Source organism: Coregonus lavaretus (genome assembly GCF_964263955.1).
Source record: "Coregonus lavaretus genome assembly, chromosome: 20".
NCBI lineage: Eukaryota > Metazoa > Chordata > Actinopteri > Salmoniformes > Salmonidae > Coregonus > Coregonus lavaretus.
Window position 1 is genome coordinate 21,745,616 of NC_140007.1, and position 14,975 is coordinate 21,760,590.

Sequence of the window (14,975 nt, forward strand, 5' to 3'; positions counted from 1 at the left end):
TGTTGCTGAACACTGAACTTATAAAGGACTTAGTGGAAGATGCTAAAGACTTTGCCCTTCAAAATGGAGTCTTGATGAGGATTAAAGAGACCCCCAACTCATCTGAAGTAAACCTGTATTTTATTCAGCTCACAGGTACAAAGTAGCTTATTGACTGCATAAATCCAGTAACTGCATTGACCAATGACTGAATGGTTATAGCTAGTAACCTTAATTTAAAAACATATTTTGGGGTAAACGATGACTGGAATGTTCTACTGTCACTGAAATTAGTCTTCATCCACCGCTCAATACTAAAAATATAAGATGGCGAAGACCCCTGAGATGGTGTCCTTGGGGGATTATAGAGTATTAACATCTGGGAGATGAGAATGAGCAGGTCAGCCGCTGGACTTGTACTGTTCAGCAACCATGCCAGGAATTAAGAGTATCAGAGCTACTGTACACGTGTCTGATTCCAGGTGGTGACCTCCCCTTACAAAAAAAGATTGCAGTAATTCTGCAATCACTACGTCCAAAATACCACAGTTGACTGCAGTTACTGCACTTTTACTGCAGTTTTAAAACTGCTATATTTTTTGGTAAGGGTGCGCTCCATTCACACGCTTCCCCTGGCCAGTCCCTAAAAGCTGCCTACCACCAGTACAAACACTCTACAACCAACTCGTGGACAAGATGAGCCAGGACTCAAGCTTCCTGGGGAAGATGCATCGAAAATGATCTACACTGACCATATTGACCACTTATCGCAGGCATTTTGCTGATTGATCATTACGATAAGTAACATACAGTGCATTCGGAAAGTATTCAGACCCCTTGACTTTTTCCACATTTTGTTATGTTACAGCCTTATTCTAAAATTGATTAAATGAACAATTTTCATCATCAATCTACACACAATACCCCATAATGACGACGCAAAAACAGTTTCGAAACAGATACCTTATTTACATAAGTATTCAGACCCTTTGCTATGAGACTCGAAATTGAGTTCAGGTGCATCCTGTTTCCATTGATCATCCTTGAGATGTTTCTACAACTTGATTGGAGTCCACCTGTGGTAAATTAAATTGATTGGACATGATTTGGAGAGGCACACACCTGTCTATATAAGGTCCCACAGTTGACAGTGCATGTCAGAGCAAAAACCAAGCCATGAGGTCGAAGGAATTGTCCTTGGCTCCAAGACAGGATTGTGTCGAGGCACAGATCTGTGGAAGGGTACCAAAAAATGTATGCAGCATTGAAGGTCCCCAAGAACACAGTGGCCTCCATCATTCTTAAATGGAAGAAGTTTGGAACCCCTAAGACTCTTCCTAGAGCTGGCCGCCTGGCCAAACTGAGCAATCGGGGGAGTAGGGCCTTAGTCAGGGAGGTGACCAAGAACCTGATGGTCACTCTGACAGAGCTCCAGAGTTCCTCTGTGGAGATAGGAGAACCTTTCAGAAGGACAACCATCTCTGCAGCACTCCACCAATCAGGCCTTTATGGTAGAGTGGCCAGACTGGACGCCACTGCTCAGTAAAAGGCACATGACAGAGCGCTTGGAGTTTGCCAAAAGGCAGCTAAAGACTCTCAGACCATGAGAAACAAGATTCTCTGGTCTGATGAAACCAAGATTGAACTCTTTGGCCTGAGTGCCAAGCGTCACGTCTGGAGGAAACCTGGCACCATCCCTACGGTGAAGCATGGTGGCGGCAGCATCATGCTGTGGGGATGTTTTTCAGCGGCAGGGACTGGGAGACTAGTTAGGATCGTGGGAAAGCTGAACGGAGCAAAGTACAGAGAGATCCTTGATGAAAACCTGCTCCAGAGCGCTCAGTACCTCATGCTGGGGTGTATGTTCACCTTCCAACAGGACATCGACCCTAAGCACATTTGCCAAGACAATGCAGGAGTGGCTTCGGGACAAGTCTCTGAATGTCCTTGAGTGGCCCAGCCAGAGCCTGTACTTGAACCCGATCTAACATCTCTGGAGAGACCTGAAAATAGCTGTGCAGCGACGCTCCCCATTCAACCTGACAGAGCTTGAGAGGATCTGTAGAGAAGAATGGGAGAAACTCCCCAAATACAGGTGTGCCAAGCTTGTAGCATCATACCCAAGAAAACTTGAGTCTGTAATCGCTGCCAAAGGTGCTTCAACAACGTACTGAGTAAAGGGTCTGAATACTTAGGTAAATGTGATATTTCCGTTTTTTTTTTTATACATTTGTAAAAATGTATAAAAACCAGTTTTTGCTTTGTCATTATGGAGTATTGTGTGTAGATTGATGAGAAGAAAAAACCTGATTTAATCCATGTTAGAATAAGGCTGTAATGTAACAACATTTGGAAAAAGTCAAGGGGTCTGAATACTTTCCAAATGCACTGTATACTAGAGAAATGTGAAGTTTTAAATGAAATATGGGTGATTGTTAATGGGACAATTGATTGCTACAACCATCAAACCAGTGGTAGAAGTTTAAAGGATAATAACATTAAAATAAACTGTGATGCACATTGTTATAAACTTATCGCTCTATTTATCGTTATCACATTAATTCAGGAAATGTATAGCGATATGGATTTTTGTCCATATCGCCCAGCTCTACCATACAGGTTGTTTTGCATTCTGGAGAGGTTCTCCTACACTGACCGTTAACTGTTCAAGTTACTCCTTCAGTTTATTTGCCACAAACTAGAACTGCTGGCGGGGTTTTCTGCAGAGCTAAGGTAGGCTGTAAGAAACCTTAAATAATTACAGGTAGGCTGTAATTATAGAAACCTTAATTAATTACAGGTAGGCTGTAATTATAGAAACCTTAATTAATTACAGGTAGGCTCTAATTATAAAAACCTTGAGAACTCAACAGATGACCACAGCATGTATTATGGGTTAAGAGGCTAGCTCAGCCATTCACTGAGGGGATTATAACAGCAACACATCAGCCATCAAAAGGAGATCCTTACTTTGGGTCATGTAAAGTGTGGGTAAATAAGGGAGTCTGACAACTTCACTGCTGGTGTAATGTCCAATGTTTACTAGTGAGCTGGCTCAGCTGAAACAGTTGGGGACACTCAGAAACATCTCCAGTGTCGGGGGCAATGGGGACAGGTTAACTTTTTCACTTTTCTCTGTACTCACCCCTTTTCCCATCACAGTTTTGGTATCAGGGGCTGGTTCTCGCACCAGAAACGGGTGCTGACGGGTCCTTACATTGTTTGCTCTGAGGTGATAACATACAGTGGGGGGAAAAAAGTATTTAGTCAGCCACCAATTGTGCAAGTTCTCCCACTTAAAAAGATGAGAGAGGCCTGTCATTTTCATCATAGTTACACGTCAACTATGACAGACAAATTGAGGAAAATAAATCCAGAAAATCACATTGTAGGATTTTTTATGAATTTATTTGCAAATTATGGTGGAAAATAAGTATTTGGTCACCTACAAACAAGCAAGATTTCTGGCTCTCACAGACCTGTAACTTCTTCTTTAAGAGGCTCCTCTGTCCTCCACTCGTTACCTGTATTAATGGCACCTGTTTGAACTTATCAGTATAAAAGACACCTGTCCACAACCTCAAACAGTCACACTCCAAACTCCACTATGGCCAAGACCAAAGAGCTGTCAAAGGACACCAGAAACAAAATTGTAGACCTGCACCAGGCTGGGAAGACTGAAACTGCAATAGGTAAGCAGCTTGGTTTGAGGAAATCAACTGTGGGAGCAATTATTAGGAAATGGAAGACATACAAGACCACTGATAATCTCCCTCGATCTGGGGCTCCACGCAAGATCTCACCCCGTGGGGTCAAAATGATCACAAGAACGGTGAGCAAAAATCCCAGAACCACACGGGGGGACCTAGTGAATGACCTGCAGAGAGCTGGGACCAAAGTAACAAAGCCTACCATCAGTAACACACTACGCCGCCAGGGACTCAAATCCTGCAGTGCCAGACGTGTCCCCCTGCTTAAGCCAGTACATGTCCAGGCCCGTCTGAAGTTTGCTAGAGTGCATTTGGATGATCCAGAAGAGGATTGGGAGAATGTCATATGGTCAGATGAAACCAAAATAGAACTTTTTGGTAAAAACTCAACTCGTCGTGTTTGGAGGACAAAGAATGCTGAGTTGCATCCAAAGAACACCATACCTACTAATCGTGAGATTTTGAGTGAAAACCTCCTTCCATCAGCAAGGGCATTGAAGATGAAAAGTGGCTGGGTCTTTCAGCATGACAATGATCCCAAACACACCGCCCGGGCAACAAAGGAGTGGCTTCGTAAGAAGCATTTCAAGGTCCTGGAGTGGCCTAGCCAGTCTCCAGATCTCAACCCCATAGAAAATCTTTGGAGGGAGTTGAAAGTCCGTGTTGCCCAGCGACAGCCCCAAAACATCACTGCTCTAGAGGAGATCTGCATGGAGGAATGGGCCAAAATACCAGCAACAGTGTGTGAAAACCTTGTGAAGACTTACAGAAAACGTTTGACCTGTGTCATTGCCAACAAAGGGTATATAACAAATTATTGAGAAACTTTTGTTATTGACCAAATACTTATTTTCCACCATAATTTGCAAATAAATTCATTAAAAATCCTACAATGTGATTTTCTGGAGAAAAAAAATCTCAATTTGTCTGTCATAGTTGACGTGTACCTATGATGAATATTACAGGCCTCTCTCATCTTTTTAAGTGGGAGAACTTGCACAATTGGTGGCTGACTAAATACTTTTTCCCCCACTGTAGCTGTTTGTTTTGTGGGGCACCGCCTCTCACGACAGCTAACCTGTCATTGCCACGGGGTGTCTGCATCCTGACAGTTTGTCCAGGCTCCAATGGACTAAGCTGCTGTGAACTGCGGTCATCGGACACTTTCCCCCTCGTTCTTTATTGCGTCAGTGCATCCTTCACCTGAGTCTCCACTACGGGGCGAAGCATATCTGTAGTTATGATATCAGGTTGGTCTCAGTGACAATTTCTATCAGGTGCTTTTCTGAGCACACAGCGCGCTCTGCCAACCAGGGATTAGTGTTAATGACTGTGTAGCCAGAAAGCTAACAATGCTACCTACTTTAGGCCTAGACCTACTTGGCTATGAGGAAAAGGCTGTTATCTTGAGAAAAGTGTCTACACAAGTTTTTTCATTATTATGATTTTATTTTTAAAGAAAATATGTATACTAGTCTAAAAGAGGTGTCATAGATAATATACTCTGAAAGGTTATGTAAAAGGGCATAACATATATTTTTTGAACACAGGTGAATTGCAATGGCTACCAGTCCCAGTGGGGTTCCAGAAGAGGTGTTGATGAACACTGAACTTATAAAGGACTTAGTGGAAGAAGCTAAAGACTTTGCCCTTCAAAATGGAGTCTTGATAAGGACTAAAGAGACCCCCAACTCATCTGAGGTAAACAGAGGGCATCTCCTACTATAGATAGATAGATAGATATAATGAGATCTAGTTCATAGAGTAACAACAAGTGAGAGATGAGAAGTAGCAGGTCAGCCATTTTTAATCTAGACTTAAAGGTCCAGTGTAGCTGTTTTTATCTCAATATCAAATCATTTCTGGGTAACAATTAAGTACCTTACTGTGATTGTTTTCAACTAAAGTGGTAAAAAAGAAACAAATAACTTCTTAGCTATTCTTAGCTACTGACTTGCATAGTTAAATAAAGGTTAAATAAATTAGCAAAGAGCAATTTCTCAAACAATAATTTTGTTATGGCTGTCTGGGAGTGGTCTGAGTGGGGACGGGAAAACTAGCTGTTATTGGCAGCGGTTTGGAACTCTCTTTTTTTTGTCTTAACTACATCCCACCAAAACAGGCAGAAATGTTAGGTTGTATTTTCAAACAGCTCTTACACTAAAAGGACATTATAATAATTGTTTAATAATTGGAAATACACACTGAGTATACAAAACATTAAGAACACCTGCTTTTCCTATGACATAGACTGACCAGGTGAATCCAGGTGAAAGCTATGATCCCTTATTGATGTCACCTGTTAAATCCAATTCAATCAGTATAGATCAAAGGGGAGGAGACAGGTTAAAGAAGGATGTTTGAACCTTGAGACAATTGAGACATGGATTGTGTGTGTGCCATTCAGAGGGTGAATAGCAAAACAAAAGATTTAAGTGGCTTTGAACAGGGTATGGTAGTACAATAGGTGCCAGGCGCACCGGTTTGTGTCAAGAACTGCAAAAGAACTGCAACGCTGCTGGGTTTTTCACACTCAACAGTTTCCTGTGTGTATCAATAATGGTCCACCACCCAAAGGACATCCAGCCAACTTGACACAACTGTGGGAAGCATTGAAGTCAACATGGGCCAGCATCCCTGTGGAACGCTTTCGACACCCTGTAGAGTCCATGTCCCGACAAATTGAGGCTGTTTTGAGGGCAAAAGGGGGATGCAACTCAATATTAGGAAGGTGTACCTAATGGTTATTATTTTCAGTGTATATAAAACACAGGAAAATCACGGTTTTGAATGCACTGGGCCTTTAATTAAATACTTAGGATAGAATGCAAATCTGGGGCAATCTGGGATTGGTACATCCATTTGTGGACTCTCTAATTAATGATATATAACCATTGATTCTAAAATAATATATTTGAAATGTCTCACTCACCCCATCAGAACCCAAAATATAAGGTTGCTTTACACCATAGTTTGTCAACAATATAATTGTAAACACACACTGTATAAACATGGCTCAACTATAATTTTGATCTCATGGATGGTCAGTCCTTGAATCCATAGCTCCATCTCGGAAAATATTCATTTGAGGGTGGTTTTATTTCTCCAGTTCCTTCCCTCAGCTGTTTTCCACCCCAAAAATGGTGGGTTGATGGCTTTGTTGTTTGAATCACAGATTGCCCCTTTAAGTGCATACAGGACAAAATGTAAGTGTCCAACTAGATATTACACCTGGGTCATCTTTGCAGCTCAGGACAGCATTAGCCTACTGAGCATTTCCAGATGAGCTTTCACCACACTATCATGCTACACACAGACAGTTGAGACTGTCCCACGTCTAGAACTGTGTCTGTTTACCGTCATACATACTGTTTTGAATGTGTCCATTTTATCTAAAGTAAACAAATAGGCATCGGAGCTGCTGTACATTTTGCCTGGTTTCAGGTGGTGACCTATGCACCGTTCACACTCTTCCCCTCGCCAGTGCCCAAGGCTATCTTCCACCAGGCTCTAGCAGTACAAACACACTACAACCGACTGGTGGACAAGATCAGCCAGGACTCAAGCTTCCTGGAGGAGGCTCTAGCCAGGTAATACAGAACTGTATGGCCAAGCCGAAAAGACTAGTGCAATAGAGGGATTCTAGACAATTTAAGGGTGCGCTCCTTTTTTTTATTTTAACAGCACTATCAAAGTGGATGATTTCACTGGCAGTTTATTCAACATACACAGACATGTCCTACAAGAGGGGAGGACCCAGGTAGGGCGTTGTAGTTTTAATGAACCTTTTACTGCATTGGGCTAAATCAGGGTCACACAGTGTGTTTCTTGGTAGTCTTAAACAAATCTACTTTGAAACAGAAGTATACACCTCACACACATGGTTATGGACAGAAGAAAAGAAGACAGCTGCACCATGTCAGATATAGAGTTGAAATGTATTACATTTTGAGTTTGCATCCCAATATTACACTTTATAAACATCACAGAAGACTGAAATGTAACAAAACTGCTTGACATAGAAACACCAGAGTTTCTGCGGGTTTTTGAAAAAATGTTTATTAATTATGAAATTATGAAAAATATGAATTACATTTACATTTACATTTTAGTCATTTAGCAGACACTCTTATCCAGAGCGACTTCCAGGGCACTAGGTCATTTGACTGCAGGAAAGGGCTACAGGGCAATTCCACCACTTTTCACTGGGAGGACCTAATCTCTCGGGCATTGTAGTTTTATCTCAATGTTAATGTAACTATATCAGATATTAAGAACATTTGGATTAATCTCATTTAGGAACAATTAAGCTAGGATGTTCACACTCCTTTATGAAAAATGTCCAGTCCATAGTTTTGGGTCTGAATTGCTCAGACTACATGCTTGACCAGAATGGCTCCCTGAAGCAGATAGAGATCAACACCATTACTGCCGGTGGCTGTGGTGTTTCTGCACGCACACCAGACGTCCACCGGTATGTTCACATAACTAGTTATCAAATGATTTCTTTAAATATCCCCTGTGAATTTTTTTTCTTCTAAATAAGGCCTATTCTTATTTCATCATTAGGCACATGCTGGAGGAAAGCAAGCATATCCTAGACAACAACCCTTCTGCAGGTCTGGCAAAGGGCTTAGCTAAAGCCTGGGACCTCTACGGCTCGGAGAGGTGGGTGTCATAAGGTTTTCATATCACTTTAAATTTAAATGATTCAAGCTCCAACTGGCAAGGCTTACTATATAACTCTCATTCACTGCAGGGCAGTGGCCATGTTTCTGGTTGAAGAGTTCCAAAAAAGCTTTTTTGGGCATAGATATATTGAGAATGAGCTATGGAACAGGTAAGTTCGGTTGGATTCCTTGGTGCTTATTAGTCAAGTGAATTGTTATCAGTTCTCGCACAATGAAGTCATGAGTGTCCAGGTATTGACTGCAACATGTTTTTTTGCAGAAATATCCCTGTTATACAAAGACTGTTTGAAGATGTATCTAAGATGGGATTCCTTGATGAAAACAAGAGGCTATTTGTGTACGTTCTATAGTTACTTTTTGTGACCAAATGGATTGTTAGATTTCTAACAAACATGTAATTATGTTACTGACATTGCATTTATGCAAGTCTAACTCTCTTCATATCTCTTGTTGTTTATCATTCTCTCTGCAGTGATGGAAGAAAGGTTGCTATTGTATATTTCCACTATGGGTACATGCCTCAGAACTACACAGAACAGGTTAGATGGTAACATCCTGTCATTGTACTTCACCTGTGGTTGGCAAAACTGTAAGCCCTTTCTCAGTAGTCAGCGTACCATTGCATGTACCATTGCATGTACTGTATGTACCCCTTAAACTCACAAGACTGATTCACAGACCACTTCCCAGTTCCTGTATCTATGATGATGATACTGTTGGATTGGATTTGGCCATTTCATTCAGCAGTAATAATCTTCCCTGTATGATTTTGTGTAGAGCTGGGAGGCTCGCCTCATGATGGAGCGCTCTCTGGCTGTGAAGTGTCCAGACATCAGCACCCACCTGGCCGGCACCAAGAAGGTCCAATAGGAACTGGCCAGACCTGGTGTTCTGGAGAGGTTATTTCCTGGTGAACCTGACGTTGTGGACCAGATCCGGGCCAGCTTTACAGGGCTGTATGCTCTAGACATGGTAAGAGAACCTGGCTAAGTGTTTACATATTACCTCTTCTCTTTACAATGCTGTTGTAAACAGTTCGCATTTCTTCTTCAATTACCTTACTTGGTCACAACAGGGACCAGAAGGTGACAAGACTGTGGCTATGGCTTTGGCAAACCCAGACCAGTTTGTCCTGAAGCCACAGAGGGAAGGAGGGGGTAAGAGGACCTCAGCTCTTTCTTTCTTCTTACAATGGGTGCATTAACTGAAGGTCGCCTGATGCCCAGAGTGGGCTGAGATTTCACATTAGGACCAATGGAATGGTCTACAATGTACAAACTCTACCCACTCTGTGCCCCAGGCGAGGTAAAACGAATGCACCTAATCTCTCGTGACCCTGACCCTGTCATGCTCTGGCCTGTCTGCGGATGTGTAGGATTCCTCTCCTCCTGTAGGCAACAACATCTATGGAGCTGAGATCTGTCAGGTACTGGAGAGTGTGAAAGATGACATAAAGAGGGCAGCTTACATCCTGATGGACAAGATCCATCCCCAGCCTGTACATCCTGGGACGGGGGACTCTGCTAAAACTTAGCACTTGCATATGTGAACTGGGCATATTTGGAGCTTATGTCAGGTATACACACACAGACATGCATATTTTTGTCACAAAATTTTTCATTGACTGATAAAGAAATGTTCAGAATGGTGTTGTGGTGGCAGAATTTTCCACAACAGTGTTATTTGTGTTTGCACTGATCTCTGGATTTGTATTCTCATAGGAGCAGTCACAACATGGTGCTGAATGAGTGTGGTGGGCATGTGCTGAGGACCAAGAGTGATGAGCACTCTGATGGAGGTGTGGCTGCCGGAGTAACAGTCCAAGACAACCCACTCCTCGTCTGACCAACACTGTCTCCTTTGATACTGGTCAATAGATGAAGCCAATGGATCCATACTATCCAAGGAGGAGTGTAATGTCTGTCATCGATCTATGCCTGTCATGTCTGTAGGATGTATGTGCTGTTATGGCTCTTTTATATTGCATTTTTCACATAGTCTGTCTGATGGTAGATATCAAATTAATAGCCTATCTAATCAAATCCAGGAATTGGACATCGGACAGAGCAAGAAAAGTAGAAATATTCATCAGTTTCATTAGCACTTTTTAAAACTTTGCTGTTCATTTCTTCACAACATTCAAATGACTGGCAGGGATCAACCAAGTCTAATAATGTAGAATTATGATGAGTTCATACACGGGTCATTGATTTGGAAAGTATATCACAATAACTACTATTACTCAGACACAAACATGGAGAATGGTATTAGGATGTAAAAAAATGCAGTTCCTTAGTTTGAACACCAGGGGACAGTAAAGGATAAGATATATTTCCATAGAGAACGATAAAGATATCAGCGCACAGGCAGCGCCATTGAGGCAATCTCCATTTTGAAGTAGTCCATTTTCTTCTACTACTTCTATGAGTTGGCAAACAACCTGAAAGGGTGCATACTGCCACCTGGAGTGTTGTTTGAGCAGGTATAAAGCCAAGGTTGGCGATTTACTGCCACGAAATGTTTGATCACGAGTATAATTAATTAGCTGATCCCTCCTGATGGCCCAGATGGAATCATGTGATTCTTCCTTCATCCATAGGAAGTCCCACCTAGTTGACTACTTTCAAATGTTGGAAGCCCTCAATGGCAATTTCCATGCCAAAATAGGTTTTATCCATCTTGAGTCCTATATCTTACTGGATATTTCTCGGACTTTGCAAAAGGCCAAAATGAGTGATGAGAGATACTGGTTTTTCATAATCATTCTAAAAACCTTTATGACATTTTATTTATTGATCAGGTCAAAAAGTGGTCATAGTGCTATGTGCTTATCAATGAATGGATCGTTTTTGAAAACACTACAAATACACTTGAGATATGCAATGCATCCTCAAAACTTCCTGACAGTCCGCCCCCAGGGTAGGTAACAACACATCCGTCACGCTGATCCTCAACACGGGGGCCCCTCAGGGGTGTGTGCTCAGTCCCCTCCTGTACTCCCTGTTCACTCATGACTGCATGGCCAGGCATGACTCCAACACCATTAAGTTTGCCGATGACACAACAGTGGAAGGCCTGATCACCGACAATGACGAGACAGCCTATAGGGAGGAGGTCAGATACCTGGCAGTGTGGTGACAGGACAACAACCTCTCCCTCAACGTGATCAAGACAAAGGAGATGATTGTGGACTACAGGAAAAAGGAGAGGACTGAGCACGCCCCCATTCTCATCGACAGGGCTGTTGTGGAGCAGGTTGAAAGCTTCAAGTTCTTTGGTGTCCACATCACCAACAAACTAACATGGTCCAAGCACACCAAAACAGTCATGAAGAGGGCACGACAAAACCTATTCCCCCTAAGGAGAATGAAAAGATTTGGCATGGGTCCTCCAGATCCTCGAAAAAGGTTCTGCAGCTGCACCATCGAGAGCATCCTGACTGGTTGCATCACTGCCTGGTATGGCAACTGCTCGGCCTCCGACCGCAAGGCACTACAGAGGGTAGTGCGTACGGCCCAGTACATCACTGGGGCCAAGCTTCCTGCCATCCAGGACCTCTATACCAGGCGGTGTCAGAGGAAGGCCCTAAAAATTGTCAAAGACTCCAGCCACCCTAGTCATAGACTGTTCTCTCTGCTACCGCACGGCAAGCGGTACCGGAGTGCCAAGTCTAGATCCAAGAGGCTAAACAGCTTCTACCCTCAAGCCATAAGACTCCTGAACATCTAATCAAATGGCTACCCAGACTATTTGCATTGCCCCATTACCCCCCCCCCCCCCTTATGCTGCTGCTACTCTCTGTTTATTATCTATGCATAGTCACTTTAATAACTCTACCTACATGTACATACAGTGGGGGGGAAAAGTATTTAGTCAGCCACCAATTGTGCAAGTTCTCCCACAAAAAGATGAGAGAGGCCTGTAATTTTCATCATAGGTACACGTCAACTATGGCAGACAAAATGAGGAAAAAAATTCCAGAAAATCACATTGTAGGATTTTTTATGAATTTATTTGCAAATTATGGTGGAAAATAAGTATTTGGTCAATAACAAAAGTTTCTCAATACTTTGTTATATACCCTTTGTTGGCAATGACACAGGTCAAACGTTTTCTGTAAGTCTTCACAAGGTTTTCACACACTGTTGCTGGTATTTTGGCTCATTCCTCCATGCAGATCTCCTCTAGAGCAGTGATGTTTTGGGGCTGTCGCTGGGCAACACGGACTTTCAACTCCCTCCAAAGATTTTCTATGGGGTTGAGATCTGGAGACTGGCTAGGCCACTCCAGGACCTTGAAATGCTTCTTACGAAGCCACTCCTTCGTTGCCCGGGCGGTGTGTTTGGGATCATTGTCATGCTGAAAGACCCAGCCACGTTTCATCTTCAATGCCCTTGCTGATGGAAGGAGGTTTTCACTCAAAATCTCACGATACATGGCCCCATTCATTCTTTCCTTTAAACGGATCAGTCGTCCTGGTCCCTTTGCAGAAAAACAGCCCCAAAGCATGATGTTTCCACCCCCATGCTTCACAGTAGGTATGGTGTTCTTTGGATGCAACTCAGCATTCTTTGTCCTCCAAACACGACGAGTTGAGTTTTTACCAAAAAGTTCTATTTTGGTTTCATCTGACCATATGACATTCTCCCAATCCTCTTCTGGATCATCCAAATGCACTCTAGCAAACTTCAGACGGGCCTGGACATGTACTGGCTTAAGCAGGGGGACACGTCTGGCACTGCAGGATTTGAGTCCCTGGCGGCGTAGTGTGTTACTGATGGTAGGCTTTGTTACTTTGGTCCCAGCTCTCTGCAGGTCATTCACTAGGTCCCCCCGTGTGGTTCTGGGATTTTTGCTCACCGTTCTTGTGATCATTTTGACCCCACGGGGTGAGATCTTGCGTGGAGCCCCAGATCGAGGGAGATTATCAGTGGTCTTGTATGTCTTCCATTTCCTAATAATTGCTCCCACAGTTGATTTCTTCAAACCAAGCTGCTTACCTATTGCAGATTCAGTCTTCCCAGCCTGGTGCAGGTCTACAATTTTGTTTCTGGTGTCCTTTGACAGCTCTTTGGTCTTGGCCATAGTGGAGTTTGGAGTGTGACTGTTTGAGGTTGTGGACAGGTGTCTTTTATACTGATAACAAGTTCAAACAGGTGCCATTAATACAGGTAACGAGTGGAGGACAGAGGAGCATCTTAAAGAAGAAGTTACAGGTCTGTGAGAGCCAGAAATCTTGCTTGTTTGTAGGTGACCAAATACTTATTTTCCACCATAATTTGCAAATCAATTAATAAAAAATCCTACAATGTGATTTTCTGGAGAAAAAAAATCTCAATTTGTCTGTCATAGTTGACGTGTACCTATGATGAAAATTACAGGCCTCTCTCATCTTTTTAAGTGGGAGAACTTGCACAATTGGTGGCTGACTAAATACTTTTTTCCCCCACTGTATTACCTCAATTACCTCGACTAACCGGTGCCTCCGCACATTGACTCGGTACCGGTACCCCTTGTATATAGCCTCACTATTGTTATTTTTACTGCTGCTCTTTAATTATTTGTTACTTTTATTTCATATTATTTTATATTGGTCTCAATACTGATCCTTATGAGGTAGCCTGTTCTTATGTTTAGCCATTCCATTCTTTGTTCGTGATCGACCAACTCTCTAGAGGAGACAATGGGGCCATATTGGCTGTCCTTTAAGAACAAACACACACAACAGCCAGTTTGACCTGGATGTTATCTCGCCCTCTCTGTCCCTGGCAGTGCTGTTGTCTACTCTGCCTGTGTGTGTTATCCTACTGCCATCAGAGCTCTTTGTTATTGATCGCCCGGTGCCACACATTCCAGGAGGTGGGTCATCAAACAGACGGACACACAGGTCACTCTCTATGGGCTGCATTTCCCGCAAGGCTCTGGCTGCCTCCCACGTTACTTCCTGGACTGCAGCAGGATTCTGTGGAAAAGTAACTGTGTTTGTTCCCTGCAAAAGTTGCTCTAGGGGTCAGGATATGTATTATTCCAGTGATCACTAAGCAGACAGTTTTTGGTCATAGGTTTCCTTTCTCAGAAATGGCTCTGCATGACTCACAAAAGCTGACAAAGAATGTATCTATTTTCTCCATGAATGACTCCACTGTTTGTTTCCTTGCCAGTTTGCTCACATTCTCTGGCAAATTATTGGCAAGGGTAGTTGAGAACGCTTGAGAGAATGGCTGTAGTGCAGGGGTGTCAAACGTCCAGCCCGCGGGCCGGATCAGGCCCGCAAACGGGTTTAATCCGGCCCGCGAGATGATTAAAAAAATAAAATAATAATAATAATAATAATAATAATAATAATTTTGTAAAGTATAAAAATGCGCTTCAATTTTTCTATAAAATAAACTGCTGTTCCAATTGTAGCAATTGTGTTAAGCAAGCAAACTGTTTATACCGGGGCAGAGCAAGTAGGTCAAGCACGTGCAGCCAATGAGCTACTTTGTTTTGCCCGCGATATTTATTACGGCTTCTACTTTTAACATTATGTGCTTTGGCACCCTCATTGCCCCAATATGTCTCTGTCAAAAAAGAGAAAAGTGGACGCAGAGTG

The 14,975-nt window shown here is 42.8% G+C and overlaps 1 pseudogene across 1 annotated transcript; it reads left to right on the forward strand.

The window, feature by feature from the left end:
• The first annotated feature begins 5,249 nt into the window (after positions 1-5,249).
• On the forward strand, positions 5,250-10,249 carry LOC311147640 (glutathione synthetase-like; annotated as a pseudogene). The gene is made up of 12 exons: positions 5,250-5,390; positions 7,134-7,279; positions 7,374-7,449; positions 8,036-8,163; positions 8,259-8,357; positions 8,449-8,529; positions 8,640-8,717; positions 8,853-8,919; positions 9,158-9,352; positions 9,456-9,537; positions 9,775-9,956; positions 10,102-10,249. The product of its transcript is annotated as a glutathione synthetase-like (transcript).
• Positions 10,250-14,975: the final 4,726 nt, after the last annotated feature.